The sequence below is a fragment of the Nomascus leucogenys genome, chromosome 14 (assembly GCF_006542625.1).
Source record: "Nomascus leucogenys isolate Asia chromosome 14, Asia_NLE_v1, whole genome shotgun sequence".
NCBI classification, from domain to species: domain Eukaryota; kingdom Metazoa; phylum Chordata; class Mammalia; order Primates; family Hylobatidae; genus Nomascus; species Nomascus leucogenys.
The window spans coordinates 20,674,028-20,697,976 of NC_044394.1; the positions used below are offsets into that span (position 1 = coordinate 20,674,028).

At 38.0% G+C, this 23,949-nt stretch overlaps 1 long non-coding RNA gene across 1 annotated transcript; it reads right to left on the bottom strand.

Moving 5' to 3' along the window:
• Positions 1 to 7,862: 7,862 nt before the first annotated feature.
• LOC105738566 lies at positions 7,863 to 23,587 on the bottom strand. Its single transcript, XR_001114391.2, has 2 exons — positions 23,515 to 23,587; positions 7,863 to 11,265 (listed from the first exon to the last, which is right to left on the bottom strand). It is a non-coding gene; the product is annotated as an uncharacterized LOC105738566 (long non-coding RNA).
• Between the last annotated feature and the right edge of the window lie 362 nt (positions 23,588 to 23,949).

Genomic DNA, 23,949 nt, shown 5'->3' on the forward strand with positions numbered 1-23,949 from the left:
AAATGGTATTAGTTATTCTCTAAAAAGTTTGTAGAGTTAGACAGTGAAGACATCTGGTCCTGGAGTTTTCTTTCTTGGGGAAATTTTTATTACTGATTCAATCTCATTGCTGGTTATTGGCCTGTTTGGGCTTTCTATTTCTTTGTGGTTCAACCTTGGTAGATCATATGTGTTCATGAATTTGTTCATTTCTTCTAAGTTTTCCAATTTGTTGGCATATAATTGTTCATAGTAGTCTTTAATCATCCTTTTTATTTCTGTGGTATCAATTGTAATTTCTCCTTTTTCATCTCTAATTTTATTTATTTCAGTAAAACAAATTTTTGTTTGTTAATCTTTTATTTTTTTTAGTCTTAATTTCATTTATTTCTGTTCTGATCTTCATTATTTTTTCTCCTGATTTTGAGTTTTGTTTGGTCTTGATTTTCTAGTTCCTTCAGGTGCATCATTAAGTTGTTTATTTGAAATTTTTCTACTTTTTACATGTAGGCATTTATTGCTATAAGCTTTTCTCTTACTACTACTTTTGCTGTACTACATAGGTTTTGGTATGTTGTGTCTCCATTTTTTAATTTGTTTTAATAAATTTTATATTTTCTTCTTAATTTCTTCATTGACTCAACTCATTTCTTTTCCAAGGGCATGTTGTTTAGTTTCCATATATTTGTACAGTTTCCAAAGTTTATCTTGTTATTGATTTCTAGTTTTATTCCATTGTGGTCAGAAAAGATACTTGATATAATTTTAATTTTTAAAAACGTATTGAAACTTTCTCTGTGGCCTATCATGTGGTCTATCCTGAAGAATGTTCCATGTGCTGATGAGAAGAATGTGTATTCTGCATCTGTTGGATTAAATGTTCCATAAATGTCACTTAGTCCATTTATTCTAGAGTGTAGTTTAACTTTGATATTTCTTTGTGGATTTTCTGCTAGATGATCTATCTGTTTTTGAAAGTTGAATGTTGAAGTTTCCTACTATGGTTGCATTGCAGTCTATCTCTTCCTTTTGGTCTATTTATGTTTGCTATATAGAGTTGGGTGCTCCAGTAATTATTGTATGCTTTTGATGAATTGACCTCTTTATCATTGTATGATATCTTTCTTTGTCTCATTTAACAGTCAGCCTGAAGGTCTATTTTATCTGATAGAAGTATAGGTACTCCTGCTGTCTTTGGTTTTCATTTGCATGGAATATCTTTTTCCATTCCTTTACTTTCAGTCTGTGTGTCCTTACAAAGTGAGACAAGTATCCTTGTAGGTAGCATATAGTTGAGTCTTCTTAAAAATTCATTTAGTCACTCTATCTCTTTTAAATGAGGAATTTAATACATTTATATTCAAGGTTATTATTGATAGATAAAGACTTGCTCCTGCAATTTTGTTAATTGTTTTCTAATTGTTTGGTAGATCATTTGTTCCCTACCTCCTCTTTTGCTTGCTTTCTTTGTGATTTGATGACTTTCTATAGTGGTATGCTTTGGTTTTTTCTTTTTCTCTTTTGTGTATCTATCATAGGCTTTTGTTTGTAGTTACCCTGAGGCTTACATAATACATCTTATATGTATAACTAGTTTATTTAGACTGATAGCAGCTTAATTTTTATTATATACACAAACTCTCCATTTTTACTCCCCCTTCTTCCACGTTTTATGTTTTTGATGTCACACTTTGCATCTTTCTGTAATATGTATCCCTTAGCAAATTATTGAAGCTTGAATTGTTTTTAATAGTTTTGCCTTTTGACACTTATACTAGAGACATAATTGATTTGCCCATCACCATTACAGTATTAGGGTGTTTTGGATTTGACAGTGTATTTACTTTTACTAGTGAGTTGTATAATTTCATATGTTTTTATGATACTAATTAGCATACCTTCCTTCAGCTTGAAGAACTTCCTTTAGCATTTTTTTGTAATGCAGATCTGGTAATGATAAGCTCTCTCAGCTTTTGTTTGAGAAAGTCTTTATCACCTCTTTTTTTCCAAAAGACAGGATTGCTGGGCATATATTTTTGGTTGACAGTCCTTTTCTTTTAGGATTTTGAATATGTCACCCCACTTCTTTCTGGCTTGCAAAATTTCTGCTGGGAAGTCTGCTGATAGTCTTATAGAGACTCCCCTGTAAGTAACAATTTGTATAGAGACTGCCCCGTATGTGACAATTTGCTTTTACCTTTGCTGCTTTCAACACTCCCTCTTTGTCTTTAAGTTTTGACAATTTATCCATGATGTGTCCTGGTGTGGGTCTCTTTGAGTTTATCTGATTTGGTGTGCTATGGGCTTTCTGCATCTGGCTTTCTAATTCCCTCCCCAAACTTGGGAAAGTTTCTGCAATTATTATTTTGATTATGTTTTCGTTCCCTTTCTCTATTTATTTTCCTTCTGGCATGCCAATAATGCATACGTTGTTCTGCTTGATGGTGTCTTAGAAGTCTCTTAAGCTATATTTGCTCTTGTTCATTCTTTTTCTTTCTTTCTGCTCTTTAGATTGGATGATTTCCAGTGATCTGTCTTCAAGTTTACTCATCCTTTCTTCTGCTTGATCTTGTCTCCTCTTGAACCCCTCTATTTACATTTTCAGTTCAGTTATAGCACTCTTTAGATCTATGATTTCCATTTGGTAATTATTTATACTTTCTGTCACTTCTTGAAGTTTTCAGCTTGCTCTTTTATTGCTGTCTTGATCATGTGAGTATTTTTATAACCATTATTTTGAATCCCTATTAGGCAAATCATAAAACTTCCCTTCATTCAAGTTGGTTTCTGGAGATTTACTTTGTTCTTTTGTTTGAAATATATTCCTCTGTTTCTTCACTTCCTTGATTCTCTGTTTTTGTTTCTGAGCATTAGATAACTACTTCTCTCTTCATGTTATTAGACTGACTTTGTATATGAGTTTTCACCAATCTGTCTGGCCAGAGATTTTAAGGTGCCTCTCAAATCTTTGTGTTTGTCCAGACTGTTATCTCTGTTTTTGGTGGCTCGCTGGAGCTTACGATGTGCCACATCTTGATAGTAACCTGAGACTGGTATGATAGGAGCCAGGTTATTAAGATGTAGCTGGAAAGTTTAGGGTGTTAGATATGTATCCCAGTTCTTTGTATCTTCATGGTGTGACTGGGTGCAGGTACAGTAAGTTGAAGAGAGGATCTGCAGCAAATGTCTATTCTCACAGTCAGGCTTTACCTTCCGATCCTAGAGGGATAGTTGCTAATATTGGGAAATTATACATCCACTTGTTTGTTTTCTGTGGTCTTGGGTCACTTAGAATTGCAAAGTCTGTAGCTAGGTCATTAATGAGACAGTCCCTTGAGTGGGAGTTATGGAGGTTGTGGGCTGGCCACATGGCCAATTCTTTCCAGAAGGAAGGAGTAGGCCTGGATTTGTCTCTGGAGTGAGCCAGAGGAAGGTCTTGTGAAGTACCATGCTCTGGCTCTGGCTACCTAAAGGCCATTTTTTGTTTGCTCCATTAGCTCTCAATGCAAGTTGATTAGAAACCAAGTCCTCAAGGAGCCACTGAAAGTGTGTGCTATAAGCCCTTATTGAAGAGAAAGTGAGAGCTGTACCTTCCTGCCCCTTTTCTGAACTGCTCCAAGAGGGTATAGCCCCTAGAAGTGTTTGAATGCCTGTTTAAAACCACCTCTTTGTTCCATGATCAAGGGAGACTCACATATGCATAGTCCCTTCTGTTGTCAGAGCAACTAGGTTTAGGTGGAGTCCTTTGGGAGATAGCTTTAAAAATTAGGGCTTTCAATATGCATCCTAAACCCCTTCTGGGGAGAAACAGGGAGTTTTATTATGTCTTAAGCCCCTTCTCTGCAAGGAGATGAAATCCCTGGAGATGCTTGCATACCCATTTAAAAACACAACTCTTTTCCTGTTGTTTAGAGATACGTGTATATGCCAGTCTCTTCTGCTCCCAGAGCTAGGAGATTTAGGATGCAATCCCTTAGGTAGATGTTATAAGAGTTAGGGTGGCTAGGCCAGGCACAGTGGCTCACACCTATAATCCCCGCACTTTGGGAGGGTGAGGCCGGCAGATTGCATGAGTCCAGGAGTTTGAGACTCGCCTGGGCAGCAAGGTGAAACCCCATCTCTACAAAATATAGAAAAATTAGCCAGATGTGATGGCAGGCACCTATTGTCGTAGCTACTTGGGGGGTTGAGGCAGGAGGATCTCTTGAGTCTGGGAGGCAGAAGTTGCAGTGAGCTGAGATTGCACCACTGCACTCTAGCCTGGGTGATGACCTGTCTCAAAAAAAAAAAAAAAAAAAATTTAGGATACTTGGTGTGAATGCAGACTTATCCTAGGCTGGTGGTGGTTTAATAATTGACTGTCCCTTTAACTGCCCAATGTAAGTTAGTTAGAAACAGGGCCAACAGGTGGCTGCTGGAGGGCTGTTTGAAGTCCCTGGAATTGGTGTACACTTGCCTCTTTTTTTTTTTTTTTTTTTAAGTCTAGAGGGATGTGTGTGTATAATCCCCTCTGCTCCCATAGTTGGTAAATTAAGAGTCAAACCATGGGAAAACTTACTGTTAGAGCCCTATTTTGGGGGTCCAGATCCTCCTCTCCATAGGGAGAGACTGGGTGTTGGGGATTCCTTTCCAAATTTTATGGTGCAGTGCCTGGGATCAGGTCCATGCCTGAGTGTGCCTCAGCTTCAGTGTAGATGTTTTCTCAGCTGTCAGTGGGTGGGAGCCTCTCTGTTGGTCTTGGACTTTCTTTCTTTCTTTCTTTCTTTCTTTCTTTCTTTCTTTCTTTCTTTCTTTCTTTCTTTCTTTTCTTTCTTTTTTATTTTTTTGAGATGGAGTCTCACTCTGTCATCCAGACTGGAGTGCAGTGGCACCATCCTGGCTCACTGAAACCTCTGTCTCCCAGGGTCAAACAATTCTCCTGCCTCAGCCTCCCAAGTAGCTGGGATTACAGGCGTGTGCCACCATGCCTGGCTAATTTTTGTATGTTTAGTAGAGACGGGGTTTCACCATGCTGGCCAGGCTGGTTTCAAACTCCTAACCTAGTGATCCGCCCGCCTCAGCCTCCCAAAGTACTAGGATTACAGGTGTGAGTCACTGTGCCCAGCCAGACCTTTTGTTAAAGGGAATTGGTCTGTGGTAGACGTTTATTTGGTGCATCCATGGGCAGAGGGAGAGTCAGGAGCTTCCTTTTCTATCATGTTTCTGATGCCACTCTGTCGCCTGCATTTTAAAGATGAGGAAATAGCTCAGAAAAGCTTAATTTACCCAACTAGTGAGTTGAGGTTGGGATTCAAAACTGATCTACTGGGCTCTGAAGTCCATGATTTTTTCAGTATGCCACAAACTTATTCTTTTTTTTGGTAAAATGCTTTTCTAGTATGAAGACAATTTGAAATGTCTGAAATTCAGAAATAATTCCTTAAACTTTCAACATTTATTCAGCAAAACATTCATTGAGAACCTACTCTTGCTCATGTCCTGTGCTAGCTGCTTTATGAAGCAACATTCATATGACTGACTATCTCCCTAAAATCAGCTTCAACTATGTCTGGAAGGACAGAGGCATAAACAGCCAAGGAAGACTGGGCTGAGAGACACAGAGGAGAAGGAGTTGGGTTGGGGTAATGGCAACTGAGGAAGGCTGACTTTCATTCTTGCCATGAGGGATGAGGAGCAGCCGCTGAACAGAGAAAGCCTGGAAGGACATCTGGTCAACATGGCCACAAGAACGGTGGAGTGAGTGTTGGTGGGGTCTTCAGGGAAGTGTCTGTCATTAACTGAGTCTGGAGTCCAGCCATAAGTGTAGAGGGGAGTAATGGGATTGAAAGTTGCAACATGTCACAAAAAATGACCTGAGAACTCAACCTAAATTGTATATTTGGCACTTAGTTTTCACACTTTTGACTTTTCTTCCTCTGGCCTCTTACTTTATTTCTTTTCTGATTATCAGAGTTCTGCATGTTTGTGTCAAAAACTTTGGAAAGTACAAATGAATGCAATACATCAGATTAACAAAAGTCACTCTTGTCTAGTATGGCTAGCATACCACATATCAGAGAGAATTTTGACCATAAGACTTTACAGTAGGCCTTTCTTACTTAACTTCTTATGATGAAGCTCCATGTGAACTTCATTATATTCCATGAAATGTGTAGTGTCTTTGCTGTCTGCTCCTCCTACACCCATTCACTGAAGATGCTTTACACCCAGACCTGCTGAGAAGCAGGTAAGCCTTACCAGTTCTATGTCCACAGGACAACCCCTTCCCCAGTGTTCACACCTAACTGAACCATACGTAAACACCTCACCCAAGTTGGGCCTATTATATTGTCTTCCCAGAAGTTTGGGACTAAGGCCTCGAAGGACTGGGTCAATAAGATGGTGCTGGGTTCTAGAGCCAGATTTGGCGCTAAAGCCAGTCAAAGCCACATGCAAACTAAAATTGTAGAGGAAGATCAGGCATGGTTTTCTTTCTCTCCTCAGGAGAAAGAAAGAAGGAAGTGTGTGCAGGGCCAGAGAAGAGAGACCATGTGGACCAGTGAGGAATGGAGATGGAGACAGTAGCTGCCTAACCATTTTCCTATTCTCATAAGATACAGCTATACTTCCTATACTTTGTCTCAGTCAGGTTCCCCATAAGTTTTTCACAGGGAAGTCATTTGAATAGATGCCTGCTCTTGCTAATCAAAAAAAAAAAAACCATTTCTTACTAGAGCAGTTTACTTAAATGGGGTTTTTTTCCTTTAGTTTTTTTCTTCCAATTTTTGCTTCGGTGTTTTTAAAATACACATATGTTTAAAATTTTTTGGTAGTTATAGCTCAAGTGTTTTTAAAATATACATGTATAAAATTTTTTGGTAGTTATAGCACAGATCTTTTCTTTGTCATTACTTCCATTGCATTTAAACTTAAATATTTATCTAGTCAGAGAGCATTAAAATTTTATATCTATTTTGTAGGTTTCAAAAAAAGATATAACATTTTATATTTAAATGTATAATAGACATGTTCTAGTCCATAGAATCCACGGATTCTAATCCACCTAAAAATATTTTGATATATGTGTGAGATGAGGATCTAATTGAACATTTTTTTATAAAATGTAAATAGCTAATTAGCTGGCCCAGAATCATGCTTCATTTTCCCACTGATTCATGATGTCTCCTTGATTATATGTTAACTTTATATACATATTTTCATATGGGTTTGTTACTGAGCTGTCTATTCTGTTTACTCTATTATTTAAAAAGAAAATGTTAAAGAAAATATTTCTAGTCTATGTATAATTATGACTCCTAGAGATATTGACTGGATTTAGAGAAGGATGGTGCTAAGTTAGAGAACTTAGGTTACCAAGTCATTTGATTCGTTTGATTTTTCCCTCCAGAACTCCAAATGACATGTTGGTGTTTACCTTGGAATATATCCATCTTCTTCCTGGGGCAGCTTGAGTAGTCCTGACAAGTTTGCTAATTTTGGTAATTTCTTGAGTCTAAGGAGAGTTTTTATATTATAGAATTTCAACTTGTGAGACTGCTTTAATTTAAAAAATACAGAACTACTAAGACTTTTAAAATGTGCTAGATTTGAGCACCTGACAAGGATAATAAGCACATACTGTCATTCTCTCTTTTTGCTTCCATAGTAAATATTGTTAATTGATTAAGGTCTTCCTTACCACTAAACGTGGACAACATAAGACTCCTTCTTAACATAGTGCTCCAAACAACCAGCTCTATTAGTGAAGCTCTAATATCAGCTTAATACCAGTTGGTATTGCCTGATAAGATATAACCTATTTGCAGATTAATTCTAGCAAGCAATATAAATCCCAAGGTTAGAGGTAAAATAGTGTAGCTTATATTATAGAAGTGGCTAGTATAGATTTAAGGCATTGTTTTAATTTTTTTTACTGCACCCCTTAATAATTAATATATTTTACATTTTCACATTTAGCTATATAAAGAAGAGGACAACTCAATAAAAGTTTGATGTGTTTTAGGGAATATATACTTTATGTTAATTCTGTAATGTTGGAATCAAAATAGGTTACCTTTAAAATAATTGTAATTATTCAGAAATAAAACACTCTTCTATTTGCTCTTCTCAGTGATTGGTGTAATTAGGTGGAATGATTTTTGTCCCAATCTGTTTGTAGTTTATATGAGGAAAAAAAATCCATATTTTTATTTTCCTGAACTTAAGTACCCCATCAAGGCTTAGAATAAACCTCAGTAGACATTTGCCAATATGTAGAAAAAAGTTTGTGCCATCATCAATTTTCAGGCCAGGCAATATTCATTAAGTTTGTAGTAGATTTATAGGTTCGAGAATGATCATCTCTCTTATGCGTAATCATTATTTAGTTAAGAAAACAACTGTGGGCTGGACTCTAATATTTGCAAGCTGTGCGACCTTACCCAAGGTACTTGAACTTCCTAGTTTGAAACCTTATGACAGCTTTGTATTACTTCAAAATTTATGCTCTTTTTTATCTTACTATGGCAAACTTCAGTATTTTTTTCCTTTGAGCAGTTTTGATCATTGCAGCTGCAGTTTTCAATTTATTCATCTCTCAGTATTATGTGCTAAAGCAAGTGAGGTGACGTGGTATGAAAACATGTTAAAGCAAGCAAAGTGAAGTGATCCTGGGGATATGTTCAACCAAGTAAGGTCAAGTGAAGCTAGGGGTATGCTTGGAGGCTGGACGAAGACAGAGAGCAAAGGAAAAAATGGCAGCTTCATATCTCTGGAAGTGGAATGCATAACATTATATTTTATCCCATGGTTCTTCAGCATTTGGCTTTGCTATATAATTAGGCAGAGGGGATACTTATGGGATTTAATAATTGTTGTTTCCATCCTTGTTATTAGGATCCAGAAGTTTCTTAGATTATGAGTGCTCCAGAAATGAAATTAATACCCTCTGCTAGAGCTGAAAGTTGAAAGTTCCTATTGTCAAGGTTTCAGTTCTGTCAGCTTTTTTTTTTCTGATCATTAAAAGTGAGGCATTCTTGGACTTGAACAGCACACCTCATGAAAGAGACCTATGAGGGATTTATGATGCTTGGTTGTAAGAGAAGATGACATCCATAGAAAACTGGCAATCCTGGCAGGACAAACAAGTAGGTAGTTGGAAATAGTTCAGAAATGTTTGCTTCTACACTTCTGAAGGCAATATATGTCAGACTTGGAGAGCTCTAGTGAGAGGCCACTCACCTTAGAGTTGAAGACCATGGAAATTTAACCTGCTGTCAAGCTTTGATCATTATATACAGTCACTGCCTCATTGGTTGAGGATTAGAAAATAAAAAAGTTCAAAACTTGGGATGTTATAATGTCAGCATGCCAATCAGAATTTTAGAAGTACATGCTCATGGAAATAAAATTTCAATAAAAAATAAGGGTGCCAGATGAACAGTGTGTCTAGTTCCACTATCCATAGTCTGGTTCTCAAGAGGCTACCATCCATGATGTTTTCTGTCTTTAGCTCTTCCAGGGATTATCACTATAGCTCGAAGTATCTATTTCATACAACATTAATATCTATTTCTTTTCTTACCAACTTAAGCTTGTCTTTTAACTCTTTGCTGTAAAAGATTACTATTTCAGCTCATAGCAACCACTCTGCTTCCTTTTTCCCTATATCTGCTCCCATTTTTTCTTTTTGTTTTTCTGTTGATTATACTTTAAATAATATGTTTGACTTTTATTTCTTGTCTGTCAACTTCAGACGTATCATGGTGTATGATATGGAGTCGATCACTCCTACACGCTCTCCCATCTCTCCTTTCCACCTCTAACTCCTCCTGTTCATCATTTCTACCACTACTTTTATATTGCCAAGGTTTAAAACATTTACATTCTGAATGGAAATTTTAATTAAGTATTCATCTCTTTGTCTATATATTGATTCAGAGAAGCAAAAATAGATAAACATCATTTATAATATTATGATATTGCTCAATATTATTCACTGCAGAACCAGAGTGCAACTGTAGAGGAGATATAATTTATGTTCTTAAATCAGATCTACTTAAAGTAGAATATTTCAAGTTCTAAGTCAAGATTTTCTTTTCTTAGACTCCATAAATTTCCTATAATAATGCTTCATATTTTCGTCATGAATTTTTGTACAGCATTTTCTTTTTCCTGGAATTTCTAGTTTCCCTAAATTTTTCTTATTGACGTCAGAAACATAAACCTTCTTCATTATGCACCACCCAAAAGCCAGCCAACAGATTCTTTAGCCAGATGCATTATTGGTGTCTGCTCTCTTTCAGGTTCCCAACGCCAGGGGTCTCTTCATAGAGTAACAGATTCCACCTTCACTGCAGCTTCTCTTGTGGCTTCTCTTGTACTCTGAATAGTTATTTTTCTCTGTTCTATTTTATCTGTTAGTGTAATCCCATATGCCATGCATTTTTAAGAGAACTTCCTAATTATTTCACCTATTCGTATCCTATCCTTTTGCATATCTTTACTGTCATTTCAATGGGTTTAAGAGAGGGAAGTACAAATATTTGCTAGGTTCAATATGTTCAATCAGAGCCCTCAGAATTATTGGTTTACTATAGTCAGAAATTGGTATCAAAAGAGGAAAATGTGCATCTAAAATTTACAGACTATGCCCCAGATCTTAACTTAGAGAGGAAGCATTTATGCTTATTGCACGAAAGTCCTGTTTTAAATTTGGAGTATCTTTTTCTTGTATTTTATCTCGTAACCTACTTCTAATTAAGACACCACCTGAAATTAATAGCACTGCAAAAATTGCTGATGTTGCATTGTCTGTCCTCGTACAGGTTTCATTATCTTAAGCACTTGCAATGAGACCTCACTTCATCATCCAAGGAGATTCAATGTCTATAACCCCATAGATGTCAAAGGACAAAATACAGCTTCTGATAGGGTCTTAAATGCAAAAGGTGAATTTACTGGATTCAGCAACCACCAGGTGGGGCCAAGGAGTTTCGCTTTTGTCAAATAGGGGTTTTTTACTGGAAAAGCAGTATGTGTTGCTGCTGAGCAATTTCTAGAAGCAGTTTCAAACTTGTTGAGGTAGTTGTTTCCTCTAACATCATGTATCAAAATTGTCTTCTAAAAGAGACAATGTGGGAAGCATTTTCTAAAGTTAGGCTCCAGAAGGAGAGGTAGTTGACTAAAATGATGCCTTGGGTGGTCAGGAGGCAAAGTTTGCATGTGGAGCCACTGGATTAGGAATATTCTTCATGTTGCTCTTGAAAGAACTTTTCCATTTATGTATTCTGAAAATGCTTTGTGGTTCTGGGAAGAAATAGAATTATTTATGAACTGCGGGCCCTGATGGTTTTAGAGGATAATGGCACCAGAGGTGAAAGGAGGCTTTCTGATATCTGCCTGTCTTGTGGCTGGCCAGGTACAGAGGAACAAGTCTCTCTACAGATAGGGATGTTGTCCATGCCCTTGAAGATCTCAGAATCTTAACGTTTATTACATACTTAATTTGGGCTTACCCCAAGCTGGTTGAAGAGATCACAAAACGAAAGAGATATAGTCCATGCCCTGAGGAGTGTTTGGTGCATAGGTGAGTGAGATAATAAGAGGACTGAGTATGGATAGCATCAAGAGGCTCTGTATAATAGGCAAAAACCCAGAGGAAAGTGAGATGTGAATGTAGAAAAATTCCAAATCAAAGGAACATCTCACAAGCACCTGAATTGTGACCGATGTGAAACATGGCTGTTAAAATCTCCAATTTGTGGAGAAATGATCCCCCACATCATATCCAGTAGAAGCTTTTTTGAATCGGTGTACTATTCACCATTGTTAAATGGTGCCAAGAGTCTCACTTTTTTTAGGAGTGAACTTTTACTTTAAGTTCAATATGAACTGCTCAATGAATTTTTACAAAGCGAGTACACTCTGTACTTGACATTCAAATCTGGAAACTAATCATTTCCAACTCCCCCTTCTAGCCCTACTCATCACTCCTCCCAATGAACAAAATCCTGATTTTTTTTGTTTTTTGTTTTTTTTTTTTTTGAGACGGTGTCTCGCTCTGTCGCCCAGGCTGGAGTGCAGTGGCCTCCGCTCACTGCAAGCTCCACCTCCTGGGTTCATGCCATTCTCCTGCCTCAGCCTCCCAAGTAACTGGGACCACAGGCGCTCGCCACCATGCCTGGCTAATTTTTTATTTTTTTATTAGAGACAGGGTTTCACCGTGTTAGCTAGTTTGGTCTCCATCTCCTGACCTTGTGATCCACCCGCCGCAGCGTCCCAAAGTGCTGGAATTACAGGCGTGAGCCACCGCGCCCAGCCGAAATAATTTTTTTAAACCTTTTTCTTTGTTAAGGATAGAGGTGTGGTTTATTTGTCCCTTCACTTTAAAAGAAAGAACATTTTGATCTGGAATGGAAACATTGATTTCTTAAGCCATAGTTGATTCCTGGTATATAATTCCCATTTGTGTTTAAAATCTGGACTGGCAACAAGGTTAGTAATGATTTTGTTTATAGTGGCACTGTAAGAGGAACAGAGAGGGATGCTGTTAAAGAAAAGGGCATGTCAGTTGTTATCAGGATACCTCTATGCAAATAAACTAGAAAATCTTGAAGACAAGGATAAATTCCTGGACGATACATCCTACCAAGACTAAATCAGGAAGAAGTTGAATCCCTGATTAAACCAATAACAAGCTCTGAAATTGAGGCAGTAATTAATAGCCTACCAACCAGAAAAAGCCTAGGACTAGATGGATTCACAGCTGAATTCCACCAGAAGTACAAAGAGGAGCTGGTACCATTCCTTCTGAAAATATTCCAAACAACCGAAAAAGAGGGACTCTCCCCTAACTCATTTTATGAAGCCAACATCACCCTGATACCAAAACCGGGAAGAGACATAACAAAAAAAGACAACTTCAGGCCAATATCCCTGATGAATTGACTCAAAAATTCTCAATAAAATACTGGCAAACTGAATCCAGCAGCACATCAAAAAACTTATCCACCGCGATCAAGTCAGCTTCATCTCTGGGATACAAAGCTGGTTCAACATACACAAATCAATCAACATAATTCATCACATAAACAGAACCAAAGACAAAAACCACATGATGATCTCCATAGATGCAGAAAAGGCCTTTGACAAAATTCAACATCCCTTCGTGTCAAAAACACTCAATAAACCAGGTATTGTTGGAACATATCTCAAAATAATAAGAGCTATTTATGACAAACCCACAGTCAATATCATATTGAAAGGGCAAAAGCTGGAAGCATTCCCTTTGAAAACTGGTACAAGACAAGGATGCCCTCTCTCACCACTCGTATTCAACACAGTATTGGAAGTTCTGGCCAGGGCAATCAGGCAACAGAAAGCAATAAAGCATATTCAAATAGGAAGAGAGGAAGTCAAGTTATCCCTGTTTGCAGACGACCTGACTGTATATATAGAAAACCCAATCATCTCAGCCCCAAAACTTCTTGAACTGATAAACAACTTCAGCAAAGTCTCAGGATACAAAATCAATGTGCAAAAATCACAAGCATTCCTTTACACCAACAATTGGCAAGCAGGGAGTCAAATCATGATGGAACTCCCATTCACAATCACTACAAAGTAAATAAAATACCTAGGAATACAGCTAACAAGGGATGCAAAGGACCTCTTCAATGAGATCTACAAACCACTGCTCAATGAAATAAGAGAGGACAAAAACAAATGGAAAAACATTCCACCCTCATGGATAGGAAGAATCAATATCATGAAAATGGCCATACTGCCCAAAGTAATTTATAGATTCAATGCTATTCCCATCAAATTACCATTGACATTCTTCACAGAATTAGAAAAAACTATTTTAAATTTCATACGGAACCAAAAAAGAGCACGTATAGCCAAGACAATACTAAGCAAAAAGAACAAAGTTGGAGGCATCACACTACCTGACTTCAAACTATATTACGAGTTTACGGTAACCAAAACAGCATGGTACTTGTACCAAAACAGACATATAGACCAATGGAGCAGAACAGAGACGTCAGAAATAACACCACACATTTACAACCATCTGATCTTCGACAAACCTGACAAAAGTAAGCAATGGGGAAAGGATCTCCTATTCAGTAAATGGTGCTGGGAAAACTGGCTAGTCATATGCAGAAAACTGAAACTGGGCCCCTTCCTTACACCTTATTTGAAAATTAACTCAAGATGGATTAAAGACTTAAATATAAAACCCCAGCCATAAAAACCCTATAAGAAAACCTAGGCAATATCATTCAGAACATAGGCATGGGCAAAGACTTCATGACAAAAATGCCAAAAGCAATTGCAATAAAAGCCACGACTGACAAATGAGATCTAATTAAACTAAAGGGCTTCTGCACAGCAAAAGAAACTATCATCAGAGTGAACAGGCAACCTACAGAATGGGAGAAAATTTTTGCAATCTACTCATCTGTCAAAGGTCTAATACCCAGAATTTAGAAGGAACATAAACATATTTACAAGAAAAAAGAAAACAGCCCCATCAAAAAGTGGGCAAAAGATATAAACAGGCACTTCTCCAAAGAAGACATTTACTTGGCTGACAAACATATGAAGAAAAGCTCAACATTACTGATCATCGGAGAAATGCGAATCAAAACCACAATGAGATACCATCTCATACCAGTCAGAATGGCGATTTTTAGAGTCAGGAAACAATACATGCTGGCGAGGCTGTGGAGAAATAGGAATGCTTTTACATTGTTGGTGGGAATGTAAATTAGCTCAACTATTGTGGAAAATAGTATGGTGATTCCTAGAACCAAAAATACCACTTGACCCAGCAATCCCATTACTGGGTATATACCCAAAGAAATATAAAGCATTCTATTATAAAGACACCTGCACATGTATGTTTATTGCAGCACTATTTACAATAGCAAAGACATGGTACCAACCCAAATGCCTGTCAATGACAGAATGGAGAAAGACAATGTGGTACATGTACACCATGGAATGCTATGCAGCCATAAAAAGGAATGAGATCATGTCCTTTGCAGGGATATGGATGAAGCTGGAAGCCATCAACTTCAGCAAACCAATACAGGAACAGAAAACCAAACAATGCGTGATCTCACTCATAAGTGGGAGTCGAACATTGAGAACACATGGACACAAATTGGGGGACAACACACACTGCGGCCTGTTAGGGGGTAGTGGGTGAGGGGAGGGAACTTAGAGGATGGGTCAATAGGTGCAGTAAACCACCATGGCACATGTATGCCTATGTAACAAACCTGCACATTCTGTACATGTTACCCTTTTTTTTAGAGAATAAATAGAGAAAATAAATAAGTAAATGAAGTTTTGCAATGTGAAATATGAAATATATCTGTTTCTTATTTTCATATAATTACCCAAGAAACACTTATTCACTACCTACTATTTTTCAGGGCTTGGTATTGTGGGGAATATAAAGGTGAATCAGACATATACCATCCCTCTTTAAGTAGAAGAGTCAGAGATATCTGGCTCTGTAAGTAATTGTAAAATATAAAAGAGAAAGTATTAAGTATCATAAGAGAGATGCAGGCGGATGAGAGTTTTCCATGTAATCCGAATCTTTTTTTCTTTCTTACAGGAAGAATGGTATTGATGAGCTTGAGTGAGAAAAAAAAATGGATTTGGGTTAGAAGACCTGGGATCTTGCACTTACTAGGTATATGGCTTGAGGAGTCTACTTTACCTTTTCCACCCAGCTCTACCCTGTCTAACATAAGGACAGTAGTAGGTTTCCTGCTTATGGAACATAGTTATTGGGAAGCATATAACAGATAGTAGATATAGTTTTAATAAGTAACTTATTCAAAATAGGTATTATTTCTTCCAGGGAATAGTCAAACATTTTGTTCTCTAAAACAAGGAATTAATTTATCTTCTTCTAATTTTAATGAGGTGCACCATGAGCCAGTCCTAGAAATAGCAACTTGGATTCAATTTAAATTACTAATACGCTATACTCATGAGGTAGCAAAGAGCCTCTTTCTGACACGTCCATCAAATGTCATTCTCTTACCAGCCTGGTGAGAGCCAGTTATTTTGACGTTGATGCTGACTGCTTTTGAAAGCACATGCTGTGCAGCACTTTGCCCAGGGTTTAGCTTTCCCACAGCCGTGACATTTGTATGTTGTTTTGCTTTCCTTGATCTTCTCCCCTTCTTCCCTAGAGTCTACTGTTAGCTGAATGTAGCTAATACTGCAGATTGTAAATGGCTAAAGTGGGAGAAAGGGTGTCTGACACAATGGTTCTGAGCCCTGCAAGCACGTTAGGATCATCTCAGGAGCTTTAGAGATACACTGATGGTCTGGCTCTGAGGCCTCATTCCCAGAGGTACTGAATCAAGAGACATAGGGTAGGACCCACGAATTTACTTTTAATATTTTTAACTAATCCTGATTAATTCTGAAGCAGATGATCTGGGTACCACACTTGGAGAAACTAGCTAGTATCAATATGATAGTAGCCATCTGGTGACTTCTTTGTTACATGGATTATAGGGGCCATCAGAGAGAGGTGTTTCTCAATCCTTGGAAACTTATTTATTCACAGTTTCTCAAACACCTCATGTTTGAGGCACTGCACTGGGGGCTGCAAGGGATATAATAGATGAATCAAACATGAACATGATACTAAGAATAGGGCTGAATGTAAAACTATAATTCATACCATATATAAAGGTTTACTTCTGAAGTTGGTGTATGTGGTAAAAATCATAACTAGTCAAAATTACCTTTGGAAAATGGCAGAGGAGGGTAGTATTTTGGAGAGCAACATGCTGCCTTCCAAACACCCAGCACTGGCTGTTTTCCTGTAACTTTGGGACTGAATCCTGACTCTTTCTGAGTCTCAAATGTGGCTGGCTTACATTTAGGGGTAATGCCTGAAGAAGGTATGTCTTTAAATACTGGAATCATATTTGGTTCCCAGGACATGGCAGATTCGTGGCTTTCAATTCAAGCTCACTGAGGCATGTGCTCTGTGAGTGGGAGAGAGTTGAGGGTGGTTTGGGTGTGGGTCTGGGGGAGTCACCTGCACTATTTAAATAGCGTTCCCTTCTTGCTCATGCTGCCACTCTCTTCATTTGTTGTTGTTTATCTAAGTTTTCTTAAGGATTTCTAATAATACAAGACTCTCTTCTAATAATACAAGATGATAAGATTTGAAGACAGACACAGGCAGCCCCAATTGTTTAAAATAATTGTAAAAATTATCAAGGAGAGAACATTTACCAGATTTTAATAATTTATATTTTTTGAAGAATAACGTAAAATCTACAAATAAGGTTGTTTTGGGAGACTGAAGAGGCAAAAAGATATGGCAAAAGATTTATAAAATATAAATAAAAAGTAAGACATTAATATCCAGATGAAAGATTAATGCCTTTCTCTTTGAGGGCTCTGAAATGAAAACCAAAAATAGAACAGTCATGTTTCACCACAGCCTTATGAACACACTGCAGAGTCACACCCTTGAGAGCATCCAGTCACATGCAGGCAGGGAATTTGCTGGGCAGAGCACATTCCAGTCCCCATGACAATCAAGACATCGAAGCCACTGGCGGGGCCTCTAAACATGAAAAGTGTCATTGTTGTTTTGTATTCCTTGTACTTTCTGGAGCCCTTAAAGACAGATACAAACAACATCCAGCCAAACAGACCAGTCCTCCTAGGAGCATTTGGCAAAGCTCAGTAGGTCTTTCTTGGATACCGACTTCATAGACGGTAACACTGACTCACCATGGTCTATGTGCTTGTGTGCTTCCACCTGAGACCAGGAGCTTTCAAACAAACAAACAAAAACAAAACAAAACAAAACAAAACAAAACAAAACAAAACACAGTCTTGACTTCAAGAGAGGGGAAGAGACTTATTTTCCTACTTTCCTTGTTGGCTTACTTTGGGGCTTCAATCACTTTATGTTAACTTTTGGTGACTCATACACGGGCCGCTCCTAACATTTCAGCAGCTGGGATGAGAGGACAAACAGAGGCCCACAAACCATATGTCTATACACATAAAGGTTCTAAATCAAGCTAACGAACTGTTCAATAAAACATGTTCTGACGTTCCTCTTTGACAGATATACATTCCTAATGAAGAAATAAAAATAATGTGGGTGAAACTATGGTTTTTATATAATAGAAAGTTGGAAAAACACTAAAGATGACTAAGTTTAATTATTATTGTTCATGTCTTGGTATTCTGTAGATAAGACATTATTGTTTGCATGAGTAATAAAAAACATGCATAGTTAGGCCAGGCACGGTGGCTCACACCTGTAATCCCAGCACTTTGGGAGGTCAAGGTGGGTGGATCACGAGGTCAGGAGATCAAGACCATCCTGGCTAACACGGTGAAAACCCGTCTCTACTAAAAATACAAAAAATTAGCCGGGCTTGGTGGCAGGCGCCTGTAGTCCCAGCTACTCGGGAGGCTGAGGCAGGAGAATGGCGTGAACCCGGGAGGTGAAGCTTGCAGTGAGCCGAGATCGCGCCACTGCACTCCAGCCTGGGCGACAGAGCGAGACTCCCTCTCAAAAAACAAAAACAAAAACAAAAAACATGCATAGTTAATCAATTATTATGCATTATTCCATAAGATCTATTTTTTCTCTTTAGCAAAATCATTAATTTTGTTGTTATACTTAATATTTTTTATAATTTAAGTGCTGTTTATAGAAATGAGCTAAAGGATTAAAAATAAAATGTATCTATGCAAACTATACAATTTGATTACATTTTGTTCAAAAATAGAGTACATATAAATATGAAAAAATTATATACTATATGTCTTAAAAGTTATATTTCTCCTAAAATATCAAAGAATTATTAAAAATAATAGGCAAAATACAAATACAATAGGCATAACAAAATAATTGTTATGCTCATAAAATTTCTAAATAAAACTGACATTCGCCATTTATTTTGGAATTCTATTTTTATAAATATGGAATTATTCACAGTTCTGACACTGAAAGTTCATCTGGTTGCCAATGTAAAAAACTTTTGTATCCTCCACATATTTTATGTCTAGAGCTAAATAAAGATAAATTTAAGAGTAATATGAATTGTTTAACATTATGAAAGATTCAACTTCTGAAACTGTTGTGAATACAGTACTAATTTGTGAGCACGTCTGGAATCACAGATTGGTACCTGCAGAGAAGCAATAACTCTTAGTTCTGTGAGAATCTATCACATTCATTCTATCCAGGAGGAGAAAGTTTGGTAAGGAAATTAATTTGTCTTTTCTCTTGCCTAAGGGCTTTTGCTGCTCAATTTCTCCTCTGCTCTGTAGCAGTGTTTATCTTGACCTTTGCGGAGCTTCATAGCATTTGGACATGGTTTCTTTTTGTTTTGAGGACACAGGGCAAGATATCTGGAGATGCCTAAGTAGTGTTAGTCATGCAACTGACAGTTTAGGGTTCTGGTCAGTTTAGGGTTCTGTGTGGCACCATGCTAGCCCTGAGTGTCAGATCCTGAGTGGTAGAGCGCTAGGGATACGTGTGTGCGCACGCACACGTGTGCACGTGTGTCTGTGTGTGTAGGTGGGGAGTATACTGGATCCTTTCAGGGACACAGATTTCGACCAGGATAAATTCAAAAATTCTATTCTGAAGCTTAGTCACTACCAAAGATCTGACCCAAGGGTAGTCTATCCTGAATGCAGGTTACAAATCTGAAACTGTCCTAAAAGGCCTCCTTATATCTCATTAGCTGGATTTCCATCAGGTTTTCCCTTTCTTGCTCCTTGTACTAAAATAGCTTTTGTCCAGTGTTAATGCCCTTGGAAAGAAAAAAGAACTAGAGCAACTGGGGGATCTTTCTGAATCCAGCTCAACGACCACTGTTCCCCCAAGTCCCTTCATGAGCCCCTGAAAAAATAGGACTTCAACAAGCTGAATCTGGATCATGGACTAGTAACTAGGCATGGGCAAAAGAGCAAGGAGCCTTGGATTTCATCATTTTTTCTGCTGTTTATTAGCTTTATGATCTTGACTTACCTACTTGGGACTTCAGATTTCTTATCTGTGAAATTAGGGGATTTGTATAAGATCGTCAAGGTCGCACACCTATAATAAAATTATGTGGTTTTATTTTATAGAAAAATCGGGCAAAATATTTTCTAGGTTTTGCATATAATGATGAACAAGGATTTTGGGACTGTCTGGGGAGTACACAGCAGGTTGAACAGAGACTTCCAATGCTTATATAGTATACTGGCTCTGACTAAGTGATATTTTGTTTATTGACTCATTAAGAACAAAGAAATTCTACTTGAAAATTGTTTATTCACTACCTTCCATGTGCTAGGCTATTATTATGTAAGATGCTAAGGCTTCAGTGATGAAGAAGCCAGAGTAACTGCTCTCAGGAAGCTCAGGTAAGCATGCAAACTAGTAATTTTAGCAGAATGTGATAAGTAGTATTACTGACAGTTTTTCAAAGCGTGGGGGGAAGGTGCAAAGAACAAAGGGGTTCTTGATGAAGAAAAGGGGGAAGAGAGTGTCAGGTAAGTTTCCCAGCTGAGAAGATTTTTGAGGGAAGTACTAGGAATATTTTAATCTTGAAGCTCTCTAGCAGTGCAAGAGCTATTTGGGCAGTAGCTTTATTTATTTATTTATTTATTTAATTTTTATTATACTTTAAGTTTTAAGGTACATGTGCACAATGGGCAGGTTTGTTACATATGTATACATGTGCCATGTTGGTGTGCTGCACCCATTAACTCGTCATTTAACATTAGGTATATCTCCTAATGCTGTCCCTCCCCGCTCCCCCCACCGCACAACAGGCCCTGGTGTGTGATGTTGCCCTTCCTGTGTCCATGTGTTCTCATTGTTCAATTCCCACCTGTGAGTGAGAACATGCGGTGTTTGGTTTTTTGTCCTTGCAGCTTTTGATGACTCTACTCTTCAGCAAACCAATATGGCAACAGTGATTGGCCTTACGTGGAGGCTGAGCCAGCAAGCATTAGATTTTGCTGAGGGCCAGCTGCTTTTGATTCATGTATTTCTCTATGACAGCGGATGGTTCATGTTTCAAATGGTGCATATTTTCCTGTAATGGGCCCAGGGGAGGACATACCGTTGAGCAGAGCTTTAGAGATAGATTTATGGGCACATTGTTCAAGCTTTTAGATCACTTGTCTCTTTAGAAGTGGTGGGAATGGTTAGGGGTAGAGGAAGGAAGAGGCTCTTGGTATGCAAATGATTTCATAGTCAGAGTAAGGGCTCCCATTTCTACTTAGGAATCATTTCATCCAGGGAACATAGTGCTAAGTCTGCATATAGTGAGTTCTCCAGAAATATTTTACACATCAATAAATAGTTTCAGATTACTTACTATTTAATAGGTACTATTGTAGGCATTTAATAAATATTTGTGGAATAAGTTAATTTATCATATTATCATATTTTGGAATATTAATACTAATGAGATTGATAATTCAGGATACTCATAAATGTAAGCTGAATGGGTAAGGGTCTCTTTCCAAAATATGTCTTTTAATGGTTGGCCCCTCAGGCACCTGAAATGTTTGAATTTCCCAGTTCAGAGGCTTGAAGCTCATGAAGGCCAGACCATAAGAAGTTCCCCAAATCAAGTGATTAGACCACCTGGGTCTCAGGCTGAAGTCCCTGTGCCTGAAATGGCATGACCGTGCTTTCTTTTAGCTGACCCTGGCACCTACCTGAGCAACTGGAATATTAAAAGGAAATTATTGTTTCTGGAAGATTTGTGACTAGAAGAGTCACTGTGGTCTACACAGGGAGAGAGCTTAGCTAAGTCCAGTGATCAACATTCCATCCATCTGTGTCACTTGAGTGAACAAGCGCATCATTGGAATGTAAATGTACATTGGGCTACTTGGGGCTGTCGACCAGTCATCTCGATAATGTTAGCTGGAATCAGATCAATGCTTAGCTGAGGTAATTGAGACAATGAAGTTTCAAATTGGGCAGAGAGGAGAAAACAGGGAAAAGAAGAGATAAATGAATAGGTTTTTGACATTAGTTACATTTTCTAAACAAACCAAAAACAATACGCTTATTCACACTGATAGATTTCATTTCCTTTTGATCTTTGGGAAGGATATTGAAATTTGGTTCAAATTTAGCCACTAATCCTCAAGTACCATTGGTATTCAAATATATCGTGATTTCTTTTCCAATCTCTCTTTATAAAGTCCAAAAATTATATGTTATCCCCAATTTCGACATGTTAAAACCTGCAAAGTCTGAGGCATAAAAACGGCACTTGCAATTCCACTAACTTTGGTTTTTCCAGAAAGTGAAATTGTGATGCTTATTCAAAATAGCATAAATAAGCTGGGCATGGTAGCATGTGCCTGTGGTCCCGGCTACTTGGGAGGCTGAGGTGTGAGGATTGCTTCGGCCTGGGAGGCCAAGGCTGCAGTGAGCTGTGATTGCCCCACTGCACTCCAGCCTGGGTGACCAAGTGAGATGTTGACTCAAAGAAAAATAGCAGAAATGAATGCAACCCCCATAGAACACAGAAGGGCATTTAAAAAACATACTAGTTAGCTGATACAAATAAAACCTCAATAATAAATACCTAGGGAAAATACAGAAAGTAGTATTTCTTTTAGTTGTTATTTATTGCAATATCAAATTTTATTGAGATGGAAACAGAGACGGACACATAGAGAGGCAGAGACTTATTTTTCTACCTCCTTGGATGTCTACTAGGCCTATAAAATATGCTTTTCACTCCCTAACAGGGGCCAATATTGGGAGGGAAACATCTGTCCTTCTCTCCTGGCTCCATAGCTGACTGGTGGGATTGGGAGGAGGAGAGGAGCACTGAGACCTTCCTCTTTCTTATTTTCAGAACCACCTGCGCAAGCTATGTGTATGGTCTTCTTCTCTGCAGCGTGCAGTGACCTGTCCTGGATGGGGAATGGGGTGAGGTGGGGCAGGAGCCTGTGGTTGTACAATTTTACCCCTAATTGGCCAATAACCTTAATTTGTAGGAAGGGGGCATTAGTTTCAAAATGTGGTCATAGATCTAGCCCAATTTTCCAGCCAGTCTTATGAACTGATACTGTGCTTTTCACTATTTGCCTCATGTCTTCTCTTAATGAATTCCAAATTCAGAGCAGATTTAAGGTGGTGAGCAGTTGTCACCCTAAGTCTCTTTCAAGACAGAGTGCTGCTGAGATTTCCCAAAGAAAATGATTTTTAATTATTTCCCTTTATGATAGGGCTCTTTTTTTTCCCCCTGCTCTTTAGCTGGGTCCCTGAGTAAAGAGCAGAAGGGGTGTGAGAAGCTCATTATATACTTTCCTCCTGTTCCACCACATCCTCACACATGATCCATTATAGCCACTTACATACAATCTGTCTTTCTGCCTCTATCCCCTCGCTTCCTTGATTTTGCATCACTGGGTACCCTGTATTTATTTTTCACAGTCTTTACCCTTTTCTTAAATTCCTTTCTTCCCTCTTAATCTTTACATATTTTCTGGCTTGCAAGATCTTACCTTAGCTAAGAGTCATATTTGTACCCCACCAAATGGGATCTATCAAACACTGCTTTGCAAGGTCTCCTGTATTGAATTGTCTTTTTGCATTGCAGTTGTTATTATTGTTGCATAATATCCTATTATTACATAACGAGGCCCAAAAATTCTATGGGGGAAACGTCTTAGATTTATACTTGTTTGTGTGTCCTAAAGAGCTTTGCAAATATTAGGTGCTTCATAAATATCAGCTCCTCATTTTACCTACTGGGCAGTCTTTGCAGTGTCATTTTAGTGTAGACATTTAAATGTGCTAGAGAAAGGTGGGGGCTCTGAAAAGTGATGACTCTATTTCAGCCAGTAGTTTTAAAATGTGTAAACTCTTACTAGTTTCTGTCTCCATAAGTTGCTAATGGGAGTGACCAGAAAGGAGTAGTCTATTTCATTTTGGCTAAT